Source organism: Primulina huaijiensis, chromosome 16 (genome assembly GCF_012295235.1).
Source record: "Primulina huaijiensis isolate GDHJ02 chromosome 16, ASM1229523v2, whole genome shotgun sequence".
In the NCBI taxonomy this organism is placed as follows: Eukaryota; Viridiplantae; Streptophyta; class Magnoliopsida; order Lamiales; family Gesneriaceae; genus Primulina; species Primulina huaijiensis.
The window spans coordinates 3,365,616-3,385,819 of NC_133321.1; the positions used below are offsets into that span (position 1 = coordinate 3,365,616).

The 20,204-nt window shown below is 31.5% G+C and overlaps 1 long non-coding RNA gene across 1 annotated transcript; it reads left to right on the top strand.

Annotated features, from left to right (window-relative positions):
- Positions 1-9,728: 9,728 nt before the first annotated feature.
- On the top strand, positions 9,729-12,476 carry LOC140962096 (uncharacterized). The gene is made up of 2 exons (XR_012172454.1): positions 9,729-9,921; positions 12,211-12,476. It is a non-coding gene; the product is annotated as an uncharacterized lncRNA (long non-coding RNA).
- The last annotated feature ends 7,728 nt before the right edge of the window (positions 12,477-20,204 follow it).

Below are 20,204 nucleotides of genomic sequence, written 5' to 3' on the forward strand. Positions count from 1 at the left end.
GGGAGCTTCAAATATTATCTAAATTTTCTTTCCTAGTTTTTAGGAGTCCAATTTTATTTGTTCTACAAGACTCACATATATTATAAGTACATTGTTTTTATTGATTAATAGGAGACGACTTTAATTTTCACACAAATTTTGAGAGCTTTAATGCTTGTTTTTTACTATTCATGTGAATCACTATAAATCGAACTTATCTAGATTTGTTCTTATGACGTTTGTCAACTTATCGTTCTGAGCTTCTAAAAGATAAGTTCTTTTTAGGTTGAAGATTCGCGAAGTTGTTATGTATCATTAATTTTGTTCTTATCTCTTTGTTGGGTAAATTATAACCTTGAAACTACCTTCGAGATCCTTGTGGAGTGATCAACCGGATTTTTGGTTGACAATCTTGTTGTTTCGGGTTCATACCACAAGTTGGTATCGGGTTCATGCACGTTTGGTGTCGGTTCTTTATCAGGGTCAATTCGTCTCACGGATACAGACCTATGAAACTGTCTCACAAAAACTTACTCATAATATGTTTCGTTTGTTGATGATTACGGTCGTTATATTTAGGTTTATCTTATGAAACATCATTTGAATTACCTTTCAATAAATTTCAGTTGTATTTAGATGAAAAAATTTGATTTGGAGGTAGAATTATGATTTGAGAATGTATTTGAAAAATTACTTTCAAAATTCAAGAATTACTTGAAATTCATCATAATAAATATTCAAATTATTTAACTTATATATAGTTGATTTAAAATTCATTTGAATGTACTTTATTCAAACGCCAAATTAATAAATTTTAAATTGATGCATCCAAACACAACATTAAGCTTCGATTAAAACTCAACATTCAGCTATCTAATATATACGCTTGTTGGTAACAATCATTTCATTTTAGTGTGAGTTATTGAATATCAAATATGTTGAATAATCAAATATAAATCTTTTCGTTATAAATATATTCTTATGGTAGATTATTATCTTATTAATTAGATTTGAAAGATTTGTAATCAAGATAAATATGACAAAATAATATCTATAAAAATTTGTATGTTGTAATCTTCCCCTATAAATAGGGTGATTGTGTTCAATGAAAATTGCACCTGAGTATTGATTCATTTTCTCTTTTCTTTTACGAATTCTCTCTACTCATCTCTCTTTTTTGTATGGTTTATAGCACGCTATCAACATGATGTTGTAAACAACTAAAAATGAACATATTTCTAGTTATATTGATGTTATTAGAATAGCGCAACGTGTTGTCAATACTCAATTTTATGAGATATTTGTTAGTGCTCTAGAAGTAGCACAATTATAATTATTGATATATTGATTCCATGAAATATCATGATGTTGAAGGCTGTAAAATAGCAAAACATGATTTTATATTAACAGAAATTCATGATTAAGATATGCTATAAAATTAAATATATTGATAATATAAATAGATTCGTGATTATGATATAATATATTGAGAATATAAAGAAATTCATGATAAAAATATGACGTATGATTTCATATATTGAGAAACCAAAGATATTCACAGCTGATATCTTATATTATATCCATGATCCATAAGTATTACTGAAAGATATAAATATATGCCGAAGTATATCAATATTTTTAAAGAAATATTGGTTAAAAGATCAAAAATTTGTTATTATTCATAAATAATATTTATATAAGATCTAATATTTGACAATACTCTTGAGGAATATTGATTTAATGCTCTTTTGGTTGATTGTTTTTTTTTTTTATAATCTTACGAATTGAGAAATTTATTAAAATTTCTTAAAAAAATATTGATATAGGATCTAAAATTATTTATATTCCTAAAGAAGGTGATTAAAGTTCTAAGATCTATAAAAAATTCATGATCTATTATTTGTCAGTATTTTATTATGTATAGTGATTTCATGTTCAATGATGAACTGCATAGGCTATTTGATAAAATATATATATGAATATGTGGCAGTGAGAAAATAATGTTTGAAAGGGAATATATGGCACTGAGACCACAACGTCATCAATCGAAAAAGAAAATAAATTGTAAAATCAATGAATTGATTTCATCATCTATATTAAATATCGACGATCATGGTAGGATATGCACGATCATGGCAGTGAATTGAGTGAGCTTTGAACATTCATAGTACACAAAGATATTAATGATGAAGCCTAAAGATATTTTCGGATTTTAGCATAATCGATTGAGTTGATCATTCAAATTATATAAATAGTTAACAAACTATTGATGGTGCACAAATATATTAATGATGAAGCCAAAAGTTCCTGAATCAATAATTATGAAAATTTTTAAATCAAATATTCAGAAAATTTTATAAATTCTTATTTATGGCTTATCAAATTTGATACCACTATCATAAGCTCAAGTTAGCGAAAATTCATTTATTATCTGGAATGAATAAATAATATGAGCTCATGGACTGCAACTTGATGTTTGCGAAAATATTTTTGATAAAAATTTCCAGAATATATAATCAAGACAAGCTTGGTTAAAAAAAGAATATGAATAACAATTTTATGATTATAAATACGTCGGTTTAGTTGATTTATTATGCCTCCAATCAACTACTGAAACCATTGATTTTGATAATAAATGCATCATATTTTGGGGGTATCTGAAATATATGTTGTATATATTATGCCGATTGATAATGTGTTATGAGCAAAAACTGAACTAGAGTAAATCTCTTGAAAAGATTGTAGATATATTGAAAATATTTTGAATCTTATGATCAAATATTTTGAGTAATGAGATTTTTATGACGCAAATTCTCATTTGTTATTATTGTAAAACAATATTTTCAACATTGAGGGGGAGGAAACAGAAGCTAAAAGAATATTTTTGAGATCGATCTCAATGTAATATACAGTGAACATGAAGTTCCAAGTTTAAATCTCAAAATATGTTATTTGATCTTGTGTATAAGTTCGATCATACTATTTAGTTTCATTAATGTTCTAGTTGAACAATGTATACAACTCATATGAAGCGATGAAGAACCCTTTTAAAGAAAATGAGAGAATATCTCAATGTCAAAAGAATAATGGAGGCGAGTCGTTATGAAAGAAATTGATGTCTTGCGGGACATATCTTATATTACTTGCAAGTAAACATAAATGACCTAAAAAGGTGATCAACCAAATATTTTAATGAATCCAATTTGGATTATGTTATTCATGAAGAATAACAAGTATATTAATAGATGAGGTTTCACATATTATTTGGGATCAAAATGATATAATTATTAATGTGTTTTTGCTATAATGCAAAATGATGATTATCTTGAAATCCAATTTGTAGTGATTATCAATAAAAATGATTGTCAAATGACATGTGAAATATGAGCATACTTTAGCTTGGAGTTTTTAATCCAAAGTCAGTTATTAGAAAATATTTTCAGTTGAAACGTCTACTACTAAATTTTTTTTAGAAGTAAAGCAAGCCTTGGCTGAAAATATATACACATATATATACATACAATTTGTACCATGCACTAAAATAAAACCAACTTCTTTACAAATTTACTGCAGTTCAAATCTAGAAGGTGTGATTAGCGGAAACGCTTTGTAATGTCTCGAAAATTTGAAGGTCCACGTGAACCACATGCATACAAATTACCAAATTCTTTATTTATTTTATTAAATTATTTTAATGCATTAAATGCATGTTTATTGCATAAATAAGTGTTTTAATTCATTGGTTATTTAAAGTTTCATGCATTAGGGTGTAAGTTGTATTTCGCGTTCGAACGAGTAACGGAGACCGGGGGATAATCAGGAAAAAATATTTTTATTGAATAATTAATTTTAAATATTTAATTTAAGGTGTATTAAAAGAAGAATTTCGAAAATGGGTCTTGATTTGATATTTTTACTCGCCGGGCTATATTTTAAACGGGTACACAAATTTTATCGATTCGAAGGACTTTTTGAGAGCTTCGACAATATTTTCTAAAACGTACCTAAAAGAAATATTTTTCGGAAGTGTTTTTGGGCTTGATGGGTTTATTTTAATGTTTAATGGGCCCAAAACCCTTTAAATTTTAATTAAAGGCCCATTAGTGTGTTATATTTTGACTTAAATAAATCATTAGTAAACCCTAACCCTAACTCCCACTTGGTGACCGCCCCCTTCATTTTTCCAGCAGCCATTCTCATGTAAAACAGAAGCTTTTCAATTGTTCTTCGGCAGCCACACAAAATCCTCTCAAAGTTTTGATCTACCTTATGATCACGTTTTTATAAAAGTTTGACGTGAAAATTGCATTTATTCATGACTCATGCTCATGTTTTCATGTATTTGTGCAAGGGGGTGCCGAGTTTTTGATGCTAAGGGACTGTACACGGTGGTAAGGTGTTTTCATGAGGTTGGAGTCGAGGGTTAGTCGTGTTAAGCTGAGGGCCAAGGGGTGTTGTATCGGAGGGTTGGCTCGTCTCAGGCATAGATCAGGCGATGGACTGAGCTGGCGATGCAAGGGATGAACCAAGCCATGGACCAGACCCTGGTGAGTCTGATACAAGGCCTAGGAAGGCTCGACCACTGCTGGAACCGGCCATGAAGCCTATCGATCGTGATGAGGGGAGATTGGTCGTGGGTTGAGCGCCTTGGTTGAACCTCGGGTGTGGGTGTGTTTGGGGTGTGCATGAGGCTGAGTCCTTGAGATGGTTCGGTCCATGAGGGTCCTAGGGTGGTCTAGGAAGGGCTGGTTCAGGGCTGGTCCAAGCACCAGGTGTAGGGTCGTTGGTTCTGTCCAAAGTCGCAACTAGTGTTAAGGCTTGTTTGTGCAACTAAATTTCCGCAAATTTTGGTTTTGGTTTGCGGGTCATAAGGGGTTTGAAATAATTAGGTTAGGGGCTGGTCAAGTAGGGTTAAGTTGGGAAAAATTTGGTTAAATTTCGGGTTGATTCGGGTTAAAACCGAGACCCAGGTCCAAGTTTTTATACGAATCGATTAAGTTTTGATACAGGCTCGATTTTACGCCTAAGAAATATTTTTAAATATGTTTGGAGGTGTTTTAAGGAGTTTGGTAAGCTTCGGGTTGAATTTTTTAGGTCCATGGGTAAAATCGTCATTTTTGGGTTTCTAGGGGCAAAATCATCATTTTGTAATCGAGTCGAGTTTTTAGTCATGGAAGCGCCCTGAGCACAATTTGACATGTTATATTTAAATGTTTATGTATCACGAACATGATTTTTATGAAATTATGAAATTATGAAAATATGTTGCATGCTTGATTTTAAGGAAAATTTACGTATATGCTTGATTTTATTAAGTGATGAATATGATGACACGTTTTGAATGATGGGAGTCGATTATGACTAATACGATTATATGAGATATTATGAGCTGAGGCCATGGCTCAGTGGACGGGTAATGCTATCTTTGATGTCCCCACCGTCGGGTACCGCGGTTATATTAGATGGATTTATCGAATAAAGCTGATACGATAGTGTTGGAAACTAAATTTTGGTGATTTGACAAACTGAGCACTTATTAGATCGAACTAACTAATCAAGAAGACTGACGGTAACTGATCAAAAGATGCGAACTGACAGTTGCGTTGGCTGAAGATTAATGAGAAGATATTCAAGGGCAACTGAACCAGCTGAACTGAATTACGCAGACAACTGACTTATTGCATGCATGCATAAGTTATGAATTTTCGAAATTTAGCTTACTAAAAAAAAATTCTTGTGGCATTTTTAGTAGTAGATGTTTCACGTTTACTGTTTAAAATCAACTATCAATAAACTACTAAAAACCTACTAATTCTCAATGCAATGAAATCATGTACGTTTTGAAATAAATTGTTTTAACCATAGCCCTCATAAATCATAAAATGCGAAAGAAAAAAAAGGTGCTCGGGCTTCCAGTGTGCCACCAGCTCTGTCTACTCAGTCCTCAGCACCTCCAGTCTCCTCATCAACATGATCATCTGCATCAATCACACCTAGTGAGTCTAAAAACTCAACACACATGAACCGTAATAACAAGGTATGTATACATATCATTCAACGGTGAAAAGTATTGTAATTAAATTAACTTTCATGATCTTCAAAAGCATGAACTTAAACATAACCGTGATCTTCAAAAGCATGAACTTAAACATAACCATGCACATAAAAATATTCAAATCATGTAATCATAAACGTATTCGTTCTTCCTTCATTGAAATCAGATAATTAGTTGTGACTTTCGTATCAGCTGTTGGTCGATTGATCCATCTACGTATAACATGGTACCAGGCGGCGGAGACATCAGCGACACTCTCACCCGTCAACTGAGAATTGGCCTTAAATGTTTCGTGTTCATGCTCGTGTTCGTATTAGCTACAACCAAGTCATCTCCTTCAAACATGTCATCATATTCATCACTTATAAACATTTCATGCATACACATATTTTTTTGAAACCAAGCATGCAACATATTTTCAGCGTTTTCATGAAAATTCAATATTTACATCAAATAAACATTTTAAACATGCATTATAAGATGTCAGGGCACTGCCAGGACTGCTAACTCAATTCAGGTGCAAAATGACCATTTTGCTCCTAAAAGCCTAGTTTGACCATTTTACCCCTGGACCTTAAAATTTCGACCCAAATTCATCCAAACTTAATAAAACACCTTAAAAAATACTTATAATCATTTCTTAGACGTAAACTCAAGTACATGCATTAAATTATATCATTCATTTTTAAACTTGGACCGGAGTTCTGATTTTAACCCGAATCAACCTGAAACTTAACCAAACTTTCCCAAATTTAAATAATAACTTTACCACACATGACCAGCCCTTAAACAACCTAATTCAAACCATTTAGGACCCTCAAACACGACTGGACAGCTGATGGATTTTCTGCACCTATGGACCGAAAACCCTAACTCCAATTCAACCTCATAATTCGACCCTAGCTCAAACCATGCCAGACCAGCCTCGAACCAGCCACTCCTAGGACTTGATTGAACCCTTCTAGACTGATCTAACCCTGTTCCCCAGCCAAATGCACGTGGATGTTCATGGTTCATCCGAATAAGCCCAAACCGAACCTATCTAACCCTAGCTCCTTCGATCTGCCCCTAGACCATGACTAGCTGTACTCGAGCCATCCTGGACCACGTATCAGACCCACCAAGGTCTGATCTAAGGCCTGGAATGACCCTTGCATCGCTGCTCCCCTCCTATAACTCGATCGAGCCAAACCAAAAAGATCTAATCCACCTGCAAGGACATGTTCCAGCTCGGGTGTTTCAAGATATACCTTCTCTAAACCTCCTGTAGATCGTCCCCTGACCATCAAAACCTGGCAGCCCCTTCATCCATGTCAAAAAAATGTGAGCCATATGTCATGAAAGTCAAGTTGTCTCATGCAATTCAAAGAAAAACGAGAATAAATCATGAGATCTTCCACAGATCATGCATAAACGTTCAAAAATACATATTATGGTGTGAAAAACGAGAAAACAAAAGTATAGGGCGTGCTTTTGCGTCTAAATGCTCGAAAAATCTAACCAAAGAAGCGAGAGACAAACATCGGAGGGACGGGGCGATTCTCCTACTGAAATCTCCTTGAAACCAAAGCCAAAAACATGCTGGTGTGTGAGTGTGTGTGTGAGGCCGAGAGGGTGCGGGGAGGGCTAGGGTTTGAGTGTGAGTTTTGATAATAAAATGAGTGAATATTGGGCCTAGGTTTAAAATAATGAGGTGTAGTTGCTTGGCCCAAAAATCTACTAAAAAAGCCCATTAGGCCCAATAACACGCACATAAAATATTTCGTTTTGGTATGTTTTCAAAAAGTCCTCTGTTTTGCTAAAAATCGACTACCGATTTAAAATATGGCTCGACGTGTAAAAATATCACAAAGAACACATTTTCGAAAATTTTTTGTTAAATACATCATATATTAAATAATTTAAAATAATTATTATGTTTCTTTAAATTGTCCCTGGTCTCCGTTCCTCATTTGATCGTCTAATATTGCCAAAACGCTCTATCTTATGAAATCGAATAAAACCATGCCATATAATCAAAAAATCATGTCATAAACATGCATTAAATGGATTTAAAATATTTAATTAAGTATTTTTTTATAATACCCTATATTTGCGTGCAGTTAGGTTACGTCGCTTGAATTTCTAGACCTTACATCAGTTGTCATGGATGAGTTAATTTGATAGTGATACGTATAGAAAATCCTCTTAGGATTTGAAGTGTCAAATAGATTTAGATTCGACGTCCAAAACTATTATTTCAATAGAATATGTCATTATACAAATTAAAATGATCATGATGCATGTGATACTTTTAGCTTAGTACTGTTGAAGAGTTTAATAAAATGGAAAAGTAATTGAAATATAAATTTACTATAAAATACTTGGAAAAGACGAAATTCTGTCTACGATTATAGATTGAACATTTTCTAAAATAATATATGTACATAAATTATAGTACAAAAATTACGAAAATATTTTTATAAGTTGCATCAATTTATATGGTTGTTCGACAATTTGATGCTCAAAGTATCATTTTCGCCAATTTGAAAGATGAAGAAAAGAAATTTGGTCTTGAAGTATCATATATAAGAATTTATACGTCATCATATCTCACAAGTTACACTAGTGATGTATATCTTTTGTCTAAAGAAGGTAGTGACAACTAGAAAGACACATGACTGGTTTTCTTTGCAATATCATACAGGCTATTCATTTACATAAAGAGATTATCAACAACTGAAGATAATATGACCGATATTTTTACAAAATTATCACCCACATCAACTTTTGGAAAATCAGTGTACAGGTTAGGAATACAAAGAATTGATGATTTCAAGTGATGCTTGCAATAGAGAGAGCCGTCAAAGTTGTATTTTTTTTCCTCGTCTATTATTTTACCTACGTGGATTTTCATGACAAGGTTTTTAATGAGGCAATTAACAATTAGCGAGAGATGGCGTACTCTTTTTCCTTCACTACGATTTTGTCCCACTGAATTTTCCTAACAAGGTTTTAACGAGCCGCGTCTATCGTCAGGAAGACATCTAAAGAAAGTATCTATTGATGTACTCTTTTTCTTTTGTTCGGATTCTTCCCAATGAGTTTTACTGAAAATGTTTTAACGAGACAACATTGAGTTTCGATGAAGTTTCAAAGCATCCATCTTGCTCAATGGATATTTGACGAATCGATATTTGTGCAAATAATTATCTAAAGAGAGTGTTATAAATATATTATTATTGTAGATAATTATCTTATTTAGTTATATTTGAAATATTTTTAATCAAGATAAATATGACAAGATAATATCTGTAAAGATTTTAATGTTGTAATCTTCTCTTATAAATAGGGTGATTGTATTTAATGAATATTGCACTTGAATATTGACTCATTTTTTTTAATGAATGTTTTCTACTCTTCTCTTTTTCTTTTATGATTTATAACATTTTTATCCATTATTGTAATATTAAAGATATTATTTATATTCTATTGTAGTACCTATACTCTATTTTACAAATAAATTTTATTAATTAAATATAACGTAAACAACATAACTTCAACCATAAATAAGATTGGTCTTATATTATTTTCTTAAATGATATATTATTAGTTCCACTAGCTAGCAATAATGGTTTTTCTGAGCATATACCTATATATATATTCTGTGTGTATACATATATACATATATCTATATATACCCCTTTAGCCGCCTAGGAGATGTCACTCCTAAATCACAAAACCAAACCCACAAAATCGGTAGGTCAAGCAATATTAATATCAAGCAAAAAATGGAAGGGCAAAGAGAAGAGGTGAGCCTGGAAGAGTTGAAACGACAGCTTGCTAATTTTGCTAAAGAAAGAAATTGGGATCAGTTTCACAGCCCCAGAAATCTCCTTTTAGCCATGGTTTGTTTTCTTCTCCATTATTTCTTCGTAAATATTACATAAATCCCATCAAAAAAATTATATATAATAAGCTTTTTCTGCTTAATTAACTAAATTATCTTTTAATACCTCTTCTTTGTGGTCTGCCTAATAAGCCACAAAAGTATGAATCTTGATTTCTTGTCTGCCGAAAACAGAATATAAGGTTTTATTTTTGTTGGATTTAATCGTCAAAATTAAATTTGTGGGAACTATTTAATTTCCCGTTGTTGTCTTTTCTTTTCTTCTTCTTCTTCTTATTTTTGCCAAATAATTACATGCACATATTAGTTATTTCTTCATGCACATACAAATACAATTTTTATTTTATTTTATAGAATTAGTAGCTAGATTTTATACAAGATTATTGACAAAACGTAGAAAGAATTTACAATATCTCACGAAAATTACTTGTTTTGCCAAATCTACCTTAGTTTATTTGTTTTTCTCTTCGATTTTTTTTGTAAATAATATAATAAATTTAGATTAAATTTCTCACGGATCTGTCGATGTTTCCTTTAAATACATAACCGACCAAGATTATATATTGGGTTACCTTTACAACTTCTTCGTCTTTCTATTTTATACTTTTTGCGTAAAGTGAAAAAGAAAGAATATTAGTTTCAATATTTTGATAAAAAAAATTGCTCAGCTAGCCTATTATTATATATATATATTTTTTGATTTTATTATTTCTCGATACAGTTTAATCGAATAAAAAAACATAAAATCCTGATTTCTTGAGGTACAATGATGTTGAAAATTGGAGCGATAATATTAAGACATAGTTCTTATCCGTGCAAAAGTATTTGAAAACTGAAGTTTTTTTTTTTAAGGAAAAATTGTCATAATTTTCTTCCTATGTCGAGGGAAAAATTATTGTATAGTGATGGATACATTCAGTGGTGGTGGTGGTATGGGTCGTCGTCAAATCTACTGTTGAGGAATTTTTATTGGATTAAACAAATGGAATTATCCTCTTTTTTGCCCTTTTGCTTTGTTGGTACCTAACCTGCCTACGTAGTCTACTCTCAATTTTATGATTTTAGAATAGAATATTATTCATTAAAGCAGTCGCAGTCAGAAAACCCAGCTTTGACCGAACATGTAGCATTAAATTCACTTTTCACATATTCGATGTACACGTTGGGTAGCAATAGATTATTTTTTAAAACAATTTAATTATTTTTTTAAAAAAAAAATCAATTAAAAAATATGAGATAGGTAAGTAATAACTCGATAAATAATGAAATTTTGATCCCAAATAATCCACATCATGGAAAAGATAAGTAGGGCTGTCAAGTCGGTCTCTGCCACCTCCAGGTGAGTGGAGGATGTCTCGATCCAGCTCTCCTGAAGATGGATTATAGGTTGAGAGGGGGTCAGTCTGTATGCCACCCCATAAAAAAAATTTTAAAAAANATTTTTAAATAAAATTATAAATCATTGAATCCACATTTCCACACTAAACAAATTATCATAAAAAATTCACTACTTTCACTATAAAAATTATATACATATATAATTTTTTTTTAAATAAAAATTTACCAACTTGCCGGTCTCAAACTCTCTTTAAATATTTCCTCAATCCGATTCATTTAATTTGGTTGACTAGTTAAGCCACTCAATGAACCTAACCTATTTTCACTACTCTATAAGTGAAAAGTAGAGGAGAGTTGTCTATCCTACTTCCTTTTAAATTTCGAGAAATTGGTCTTCAGTCCCCAGTCGTCGTTTTTTTTTTGTGTTCAGTCCCTGGGTACTTTTTTAGTACTATATTTCCACATGAAGTGTACCACATTTCCACATGAAGTATACCACAATTTGTATGACATAGTACCACAATTTTGTGGGTAGGGAGTGAACCCAAATAAATGTTAATCGGGGATTTTTCACCAACTTCTCTTTTAAATTTCTATTTATAAATTTATATGTCATTAGTTATATAAAGACAAATAATGACTCGATAAACAATAAATTTTTAATTCAACCCGTTTTACCCGCTCCTCTAGCAGTACCTAATTATTATATTATTATATATATCACTTGGAGTATAGTTTAAGGGAATGAAAGGGCATAAAAAGACAATAAATGTGCAAAATAACTTTTGAACACAACTTTTTCTTGATTATTTAACTTTTGAACTTTTCTTGATTATTTAAACGTGCACATTTATTGTCTTTTTATTCCCTTTTATTCTCTACAACTATACTCCAAGTGCAATGTATTATTAAATATTTTTGAATGCATGGTTGCTTTATTCCTTTTCAGGTGGGTGAAGTGGGAGAATTGTCTGAGATATTCCAATGGAAAGGAGAGGTCCAAAGAGGATTGCCTGATTGGGAAGCAGAAGAGAAGACTCATTTGGGTGAAGAACTCTCAGATGTTTTGTTATATCTGATCAGGTTGTCTGATATTTGTGGGATCGATCTTGGTGAAGCTGCGCTTAGAAAAATTCAACTCAATGGGACTAAATATCCCATTCATCGTTGCAAACCTTCTTAAGTAGTTTGTTGTACTATCTATCTATCTATCTGTCTAAAAACATGGCCTTAAGTATATGCGTAATTTGTTGTATTAATTTTACTTCTCCTTATATATATATATTTTGTGACGAGTTAGTTTCGGGCTCATTTTATACTTTTTTGACGTCCTTTTTTTATTGGAAAATAAATTTGTTTATATAAAAAAAGTTCATATATATATATATCTACAAGGGCGTAGACAGAAACTTTTAATATGGTGGACGAAATATATTTTGACTCTTCTTTTGATTTTTACCTGTGAAATCTTTTCGATTTGGTTATGTTCATGTATACAGAGAATGTTTACTCTTGTATTTATTATGAGACAACACAAATACGAACAATTATAGTAAAAAGATAATAAATATTAGTGATTATTCAGTTGTCTCATAATAAATAATGATAAATATTAGTGATTAATCAATAATGTTTTTATATGAAATTACCAAAATATTATTTGTGTTTCTCTCTAAAGATTTATTCGGGCACTTTTCGTTCACAAAATCCTACATATTAAATTTTTTTAGATAATTTTTCCAATTGATATTGATTTACAACTTTATTTTACATTTAAAAAAATTAATAAATATATGGTTGTTAACATAGGTTTAAACAAATGACATCTATCATAGAACTTTTACTAAAAAAATTATTTTTGTGTAGAATAAGATACTTATTGTATTAAAATAATATAAATGGATTTAAATTTATAATTAAATATTTAATGAAATTTAAATATATTTTATTTAAATAACAAAAAAAATAAAGATATTTTTATATATTAACAGAATTTGACATAAATTCTTATATAGAGATTTTAAAACTTCTATTTTATTATATTTTTAATTATATAAAAACTTTTGGAAGAAAAAATCTTAAAAAATAAAATTGAGGGGCATCAGACAATTCTACCTATACATGGAACATAAAAGAGGGGGAGATGGAAACCACCCGACCTAGATGCTTCGTCCCCAATTGTTGGGTAAAGTATATGTGAGTGAGAATAATGCTATGATCTCCTGAGAAGTTTTCATACATCAAGTTGCTGAAGTTGTATTGTGATCTGATTGGATAGATGAACCATAAAAGAGGATCATCATAACTTAATGGATAATACTGTCAATGTTGAGGACATGGCTGTCAGTAGGGAAAATATAAGACTGATCTCGAAGAGATATGGGAAAACACAACAGTAAGACATGCCTCTCCCCAGACTCATGGGCTTAACAAACCGGCCCATCGGAACCCATGTATGTGCAGTCCATAACGTCCAATCGCCGCTTAATATGGGGCTCTGCGTTGCCATAAGTATAAGAAAATAAAGTTGCGCCTTGTCTAACAATTATAGTTTTTGGCCTAGTGGTAAGCACTTGATCCTAACAATTGATATCAACATGAGGTCCTTGATTCGAGTATCTGAAGAAGCATATTTATATACTTCTTAAGGGTGATTGTTATGTGAAACATATATGGATGATGATAATATTAAGATGAATGACCTCCTAATAAGCTCCCGTGCGTCAAGTTGTTGAAGTTGTGTCGTTTGATCTAGTTTGCTTGCTTGTCATAAAACAGGGACACCGGATCTTAACAGGTAATATTGTTTCTGTTAAGGACAGAACACCGGCGATAAGAAAAAGATAAAACCGATATCTAACGGATATAAGTCAACACTACACAAGAAGTCAGACACGATAAAAATTGTTCTTACTTGGTAGATCAATCAAAATCTTAAACTTTGTCGTACGATTTAAAATATTTGAACCCAATATACTTTTGAGCATTAATATAATCCAATATACAACAAGTGAGGCATAATCATCACCCAAATTGTCTAAAATTGTTTTATTGTTATCGAAATTCTAAAAATAAAGAATAAATATAAATTATGAAGGCCGTGGGGCATATTTTTTTCTTGGGCGGTGCCTATTATAAAAATATTATTTGTTAACCCAGTGCATGGTCAAAGTAGAATGTGTTTTTTTCTTCGTATTAATTTTTTTATATATAACTTAATTAATTTGTATTAAAGTATAATAAATTCCCAATATTTATATTGTCGGGACCCAAAGCCAACCTGACATCACCACAAATTTTATTTTCTTTATACTAATACCCTTGATACACGATGTTCATGCATATTATATTTTAGTATTATATAAGTTTATTCCAAAAAATCTAGAAATTATATTAAAATTAAATTTAGATATTATTTTTTACATGATTTCTAATAATTAATAATAAATAATTATTGAAGAAAATTTTTTTAGTGTTTATAAATTTATGATGTTTTATAATAGTTCTTGGTATTGAAAGTGACATGGTCACTGATGGGTTATGACCCAACCTAAACATCAGCTTACTAAATTGGGCTTGATTTTATGTTTAATCCATAAAAAAATTGGGGGGGCCCTAAAATTAGTTAAGCCCACAAAACCTAGAAACAATAAATCGAGGTTGGTACTCCACATTCAAGAAGGTTTCCCATTTGATGCCTATAAACTTTGTCACTTTATTCTCTTCCACTATAGCGCTCACTTGACCATCATTGGGTTTTTTTTTTTGGGCTCCAATAGAGGTGGACACGGGTCGGGTTGTTTGGGTCGGGCACCCCATTTCTCGAGTAGTGTTTTTTGATACCCGAGTCCAACCTGATATTTATACTACCAGACTAATCGGGTACTTGATGTGTTCTGGTCGGGTAGTTCGTGTTTGGATCAGAGATAAATTTAGAGGAGTGATGAATAAATTTTTTAAAAAATTTGAAAATATTTCGGTTGAATTAACAACATTGAAATAAAATTTTTGTCAATCTCGGTTCTCAATAAGTCAATATGAAACTGTGCGGGAATAAACTAACTGAAACTTTTGAACGAAATGGTTTATAAAAAATCAGTTAGACAATCAAATGAAAGGTAAATATGGCTAAACCAAAACGTAAGTTGGAACAAGTTTGTTTCTATATATTCGAAGAATTCAATACACTTACGTCGCTCATTCTTTCTCACATAAGGATTGCACAAAAAGATTTTGATAATTACAATAATTTGAAATTGTTGAAAATTAATATTTTAATATTGAATATTTGAATATTGAATGTTGAATATTTGAACGTTGAAAATAAGAGTTGTAAAAATTAGAAATTTGTGTGTGATGATGTAGGTAATGATGTATTTTATTTTTTGGATTATTATCAAAGAAATTCTATAAATAGATATCTTATTTGTGAAGAAAATCACAATTGAGTTGAGAGAAAAATATTATAAAGTGTGTAGTGTGATAATTTTGAGAGTTTGAGATTTTTACTTTTTACCGTAAATTTTTACTTTTTCACAACACGTTATTAGCACGAAGCTCTAAAAGTCCTCCATATTTTTCCAAGCTCCAAAACAGAAGAAAAAGGTAACAAAAGTAATAATATTTATTTTATTTTTTATTTATTTATTGTGTATATATTTAATATATAATATAATGTTATAATAAAATAAAATTTTTCAAAAACTTGTTATAAATCCTGGGAGGATGTTAAGACGACATCCAACACTCTCGGTAAAGGATACGACAAGTATATAAGTCTATAAGGTTTTTAAACAAAATATCTTATGACACCTCATTATAATATTGTGATATGATATACATAATTATTTAAAACATTACTAATATTATATACACCATATTATTACCATAAAATTATACAAATACATACATTTATTTTCTTGTACACCAACGGTCATAAACGGTAACAAAACGGCTAGTTTTTGCTCTATAAATATGATCTCACAAACACATTCAGTCACTCCAACTTTCTCTTCTTCTCTAAAAATTATTCTTCATCAAATTTTTCTAAGAAAACAGAAGATGGCTTTCTCAAGGTTATTTTTAATTATTTTGGTTATCATACTCACGAGTCTTGTATTTATCGGAGAATATCCTCCTCTTGTATTTTCTTTATTTTTACGAATACTTTTATTTGTTGTTTATCCATTACTTTGTATTGCAATATTCATTAACTAATAAAATGCATCATAATTTTTTTTAGCACCACCATGTCAAACTTGACAAAGCTCGGATTTGTTGCACTCGACATTACGGAGAAAAATTATATGCCATGGACTCTCGATGTAGAAATGCATCTTGAGTCATTGGGTCTAAGCGAGACCATTAAAGAAAATGGTATATCTTCATCACAAGAAAAAGCAAAAGCTATAATATTTTTGCGCCGACATCTTGATGAAGGGTTGAAATGTGAATATCTCATCGAAAAAGATCACATGGCTCTGTGGAAAGGATTAAAAGAAAGATTTGAACATATAAGGGAAGTTATACTTCCGACCGCCCGTGATGAATGGAATATGTTGAGATTCCAAGATTTTAAGAAAGTAAGTGATTACAATTCGACGATGTATCGAATAATCTCGCAATTAAAATTTTGTGGACATGAGGTTACAGAATCAGGAATTCTTGAAAAAACATTTTCCACGTTTCATATATCAAATATAACTCTACAACAACAATATAGAGTGCGTGGATTTGCGAGATATTCTGAACTCATCGCCTGTCTTCTTGTGGCGGAAAAGAACAACGAGCTATTAATGAGAAATCATCAGTCACGACCCACTGGATCAACAGCATTTCCAGAAGTAAATGCTGTAAGTAAAATGAATTTAAACCTGGAAACCAAAATCAAATTCAAAGATAATGTTTTGGTCGAGGTCGAGGTCGAGGTCGTGGTCGTGGACGTGGACGTAGAAGTGGTCGTGGTTGTGGACGCGGCCGTGGTTTTGAAAAGAATCGAGATAGTTATTTCTATAACTCATCTCAAAAGAGCATCCCAAACCATTCACTGAAAAGGCATCATGAGAATATGAGTGTTAATGAAAATCACTCAAAAAGATTTGAAAGTTCTTGTTTCAGATGTGGTACTCCAGGACATTGGTCTTGTATTTGTCGAGCCCCTGAGCACCTTTGTAAACTTTATAAAGAATCAATAAAGGAGAAAGAAAAGGAGACAAACTTTACTGAACACAATGAACCTTTGAGTGGTTCAACTCATTTTGATGCTAGAGATTTTCTGATTGATTTCTCGGACAATGATCAATTTGCTGGTGGAATAGATATGTAAAATATTTTATTTTTTCATGTACTCATATGATAATGTTTTATCGTGTGCTATATTTTTAAATATGTATTATATTGTATTTTATTGTCAGTAATTTTATTTCATTGCATATTTTTTGAAGTTCAAATATGAAAAATGCTATGAACCAAGCTGAAGTTTGCATACCTGATAGTTGTACAACGCACACTATTCTCCGAGATAAAAGATATTTCTTGGAACTAAAACCAACAAAAATAATGGTGAATACAATATCAGGTCCTGTAGACTTGATTAAAGGTTGTGGTAAAACACAATTTTTGTTACCTAATGATACAAAATTTTTGATCAATGATGCTTTGTATTCACCACAATCGAAAAGAAATTTGTTGAGTTTTAATGATATATATTCCCATGGATATGATACTCAAACAATAAATGAAGGGAATGAGAAATATATGTGTCTTATTACATATAAATCAGGAAGAAATATGTGATTGAAAAACTACCAATGCTCCCTACTGGATTGCATTATACACATATAAGTCACATTGAATCAAACATGGTAGTTGATAATTCTTCAATATTAACTAATTGGCATGATCGATTAGGACATCCTGGTTCAACAATGATGCGAAGAATTATAGAAAATACACATGGTCATCCGTTGAAAGACCAAAAGATCTTTCAGAATAATAAGTTTCAATGTGAAGCATGTTCTCTTGGAAAACTTATTATAAGACCATCACCAGCCAAAATCCAAACTGAATCACCAATATTTTTTTAACGTATTCAAGGTGATATTTGTGGACCAATCCATCCACCATGTGGACCATTCAGATACTTTATGGTATTGATTAAAGCCTCCAGCAGATGGTCACATGTATGTTTATTGTCAACTCGAAATGTTGCATTTGCAAGATTACTTGCTCAAATAATAAAATTGAGGAATCAATTTCCCGATTATACAATCAAGAAAATTAGACTTGATAATGCTGGTGAATTTACTTCCCAGACTTTCAATGATTATTGTATGTCTATGGGAATCATTGTTGAGCATCCTGTTGCTCATGTACATACTCAAAATGGATTGGCTGAATCATTGATTAAACGTCTGCAAATGATTGCTAGACCAATGATTATGAAAACAAAGCTCCCTATTTCTATATGGGGACATGCAATTTTACATGCTGCTTCATTAATTCGCATCAGACCAAGTGCATATCATAAATACTCCCCATTGCAGCTTGCATTTGGTAAAGAACCAGACATTTCTCATCTGAGAATTTTTGGATGTATGGTGTATGTGCCTATTGCACCACCTCAACGAAAGAAAATGGGACCTCAAAGAAAGATTGGAATTTATATCGGTTATGATAGTTCATCAATCATGCGATATCTTGAACCTCAGACAGGCAACGTGTTCACAGCACGTTTTGCTGATTGTCATTTTAATGATGAAATCTTCCCAATGTTAGGGGGAGACAAGACACATACCGAAAAGGAAATTACATGGTATGTATCATCATTGTTACATCTGGATCCAAGAACACAACAATGTGAAAAAGATGTACAGCAAATTGTGCACTTGCAAAGAATAGCAAATCAAATACCAGATGCATTTACAGATGCAAAAAGGGTAACTAAATCATATATACATGCTGTAAATGCTCCTGCTCGAATTGAAATTCCAAAGAAGCAAATTGAACAAAGTCATGATGTCGTAAAACGCCTGAAGCGTGGAAGGCGAGTCGGTTCCAAGGATAAAAATCCTCGAAAAAGAAAATTCATAGAAAAACACAATGATCACAAAATAGAGAATGGTGTTCCTGAATAAACACATGATGATCACAAAATAGAGAATGTTGTTCCTGAAGAAACACATGATGATGAAAATGTTCTGTCAGAACCACAAACTGATGAGAATCATGAAATCTCTATCAATTATATTAATACTGGAAAAATATGAAACCGAAAAGATATAGAAGAAATTGATGATATATTTTCTTATAATGTGGCAATCGACATCATAAATGATAATGAAGATCATGAACCAAAATCTTTTGGTGAATGTAAAAATCGGCAGGATTTGATAAAATGGAAAGATGTCATCCAGGTTGAATTGGATTCGCTAAATAAACGTAATGTTTTTAGACCTATAGTCCTTACACCTGAAGGTGTAAAACCTGTTGGATACAAATGGGTTTTTATTCGAAAGCGAAATGAGAAAAATGAAATAGTAAGATATAAAGCTCGACTTGTTGCACAAGGTTTTTCTCAAATGCCTGGAATTGATTATGAAGAAACGTATTGTCCCTTGATGGATGCAATTACGTTTCGGTATTTGATTAGCTTAGCGGTATCTAAAAATTTAGAAATGCGTCTTATGGATGTTGTTACAGCTTATTTATATGGATCACTTGATAGTATTATATATATGAAAATCCATGAAGGATTTAAGATGCCTGAAGCACAAAGTTCAAAATCCAGAGAATGTTATTTTGTGAAATTACAAATATCATTATATGGGTTAAAGAAATCGGGCCGAATGTGGTATAATCGGCTAATTGATCACTTGATGACACAGGGCTATGTCAATAATTAAATATGCCCTTGTGTTTTCATTAAGAAAACAACATCCGGAT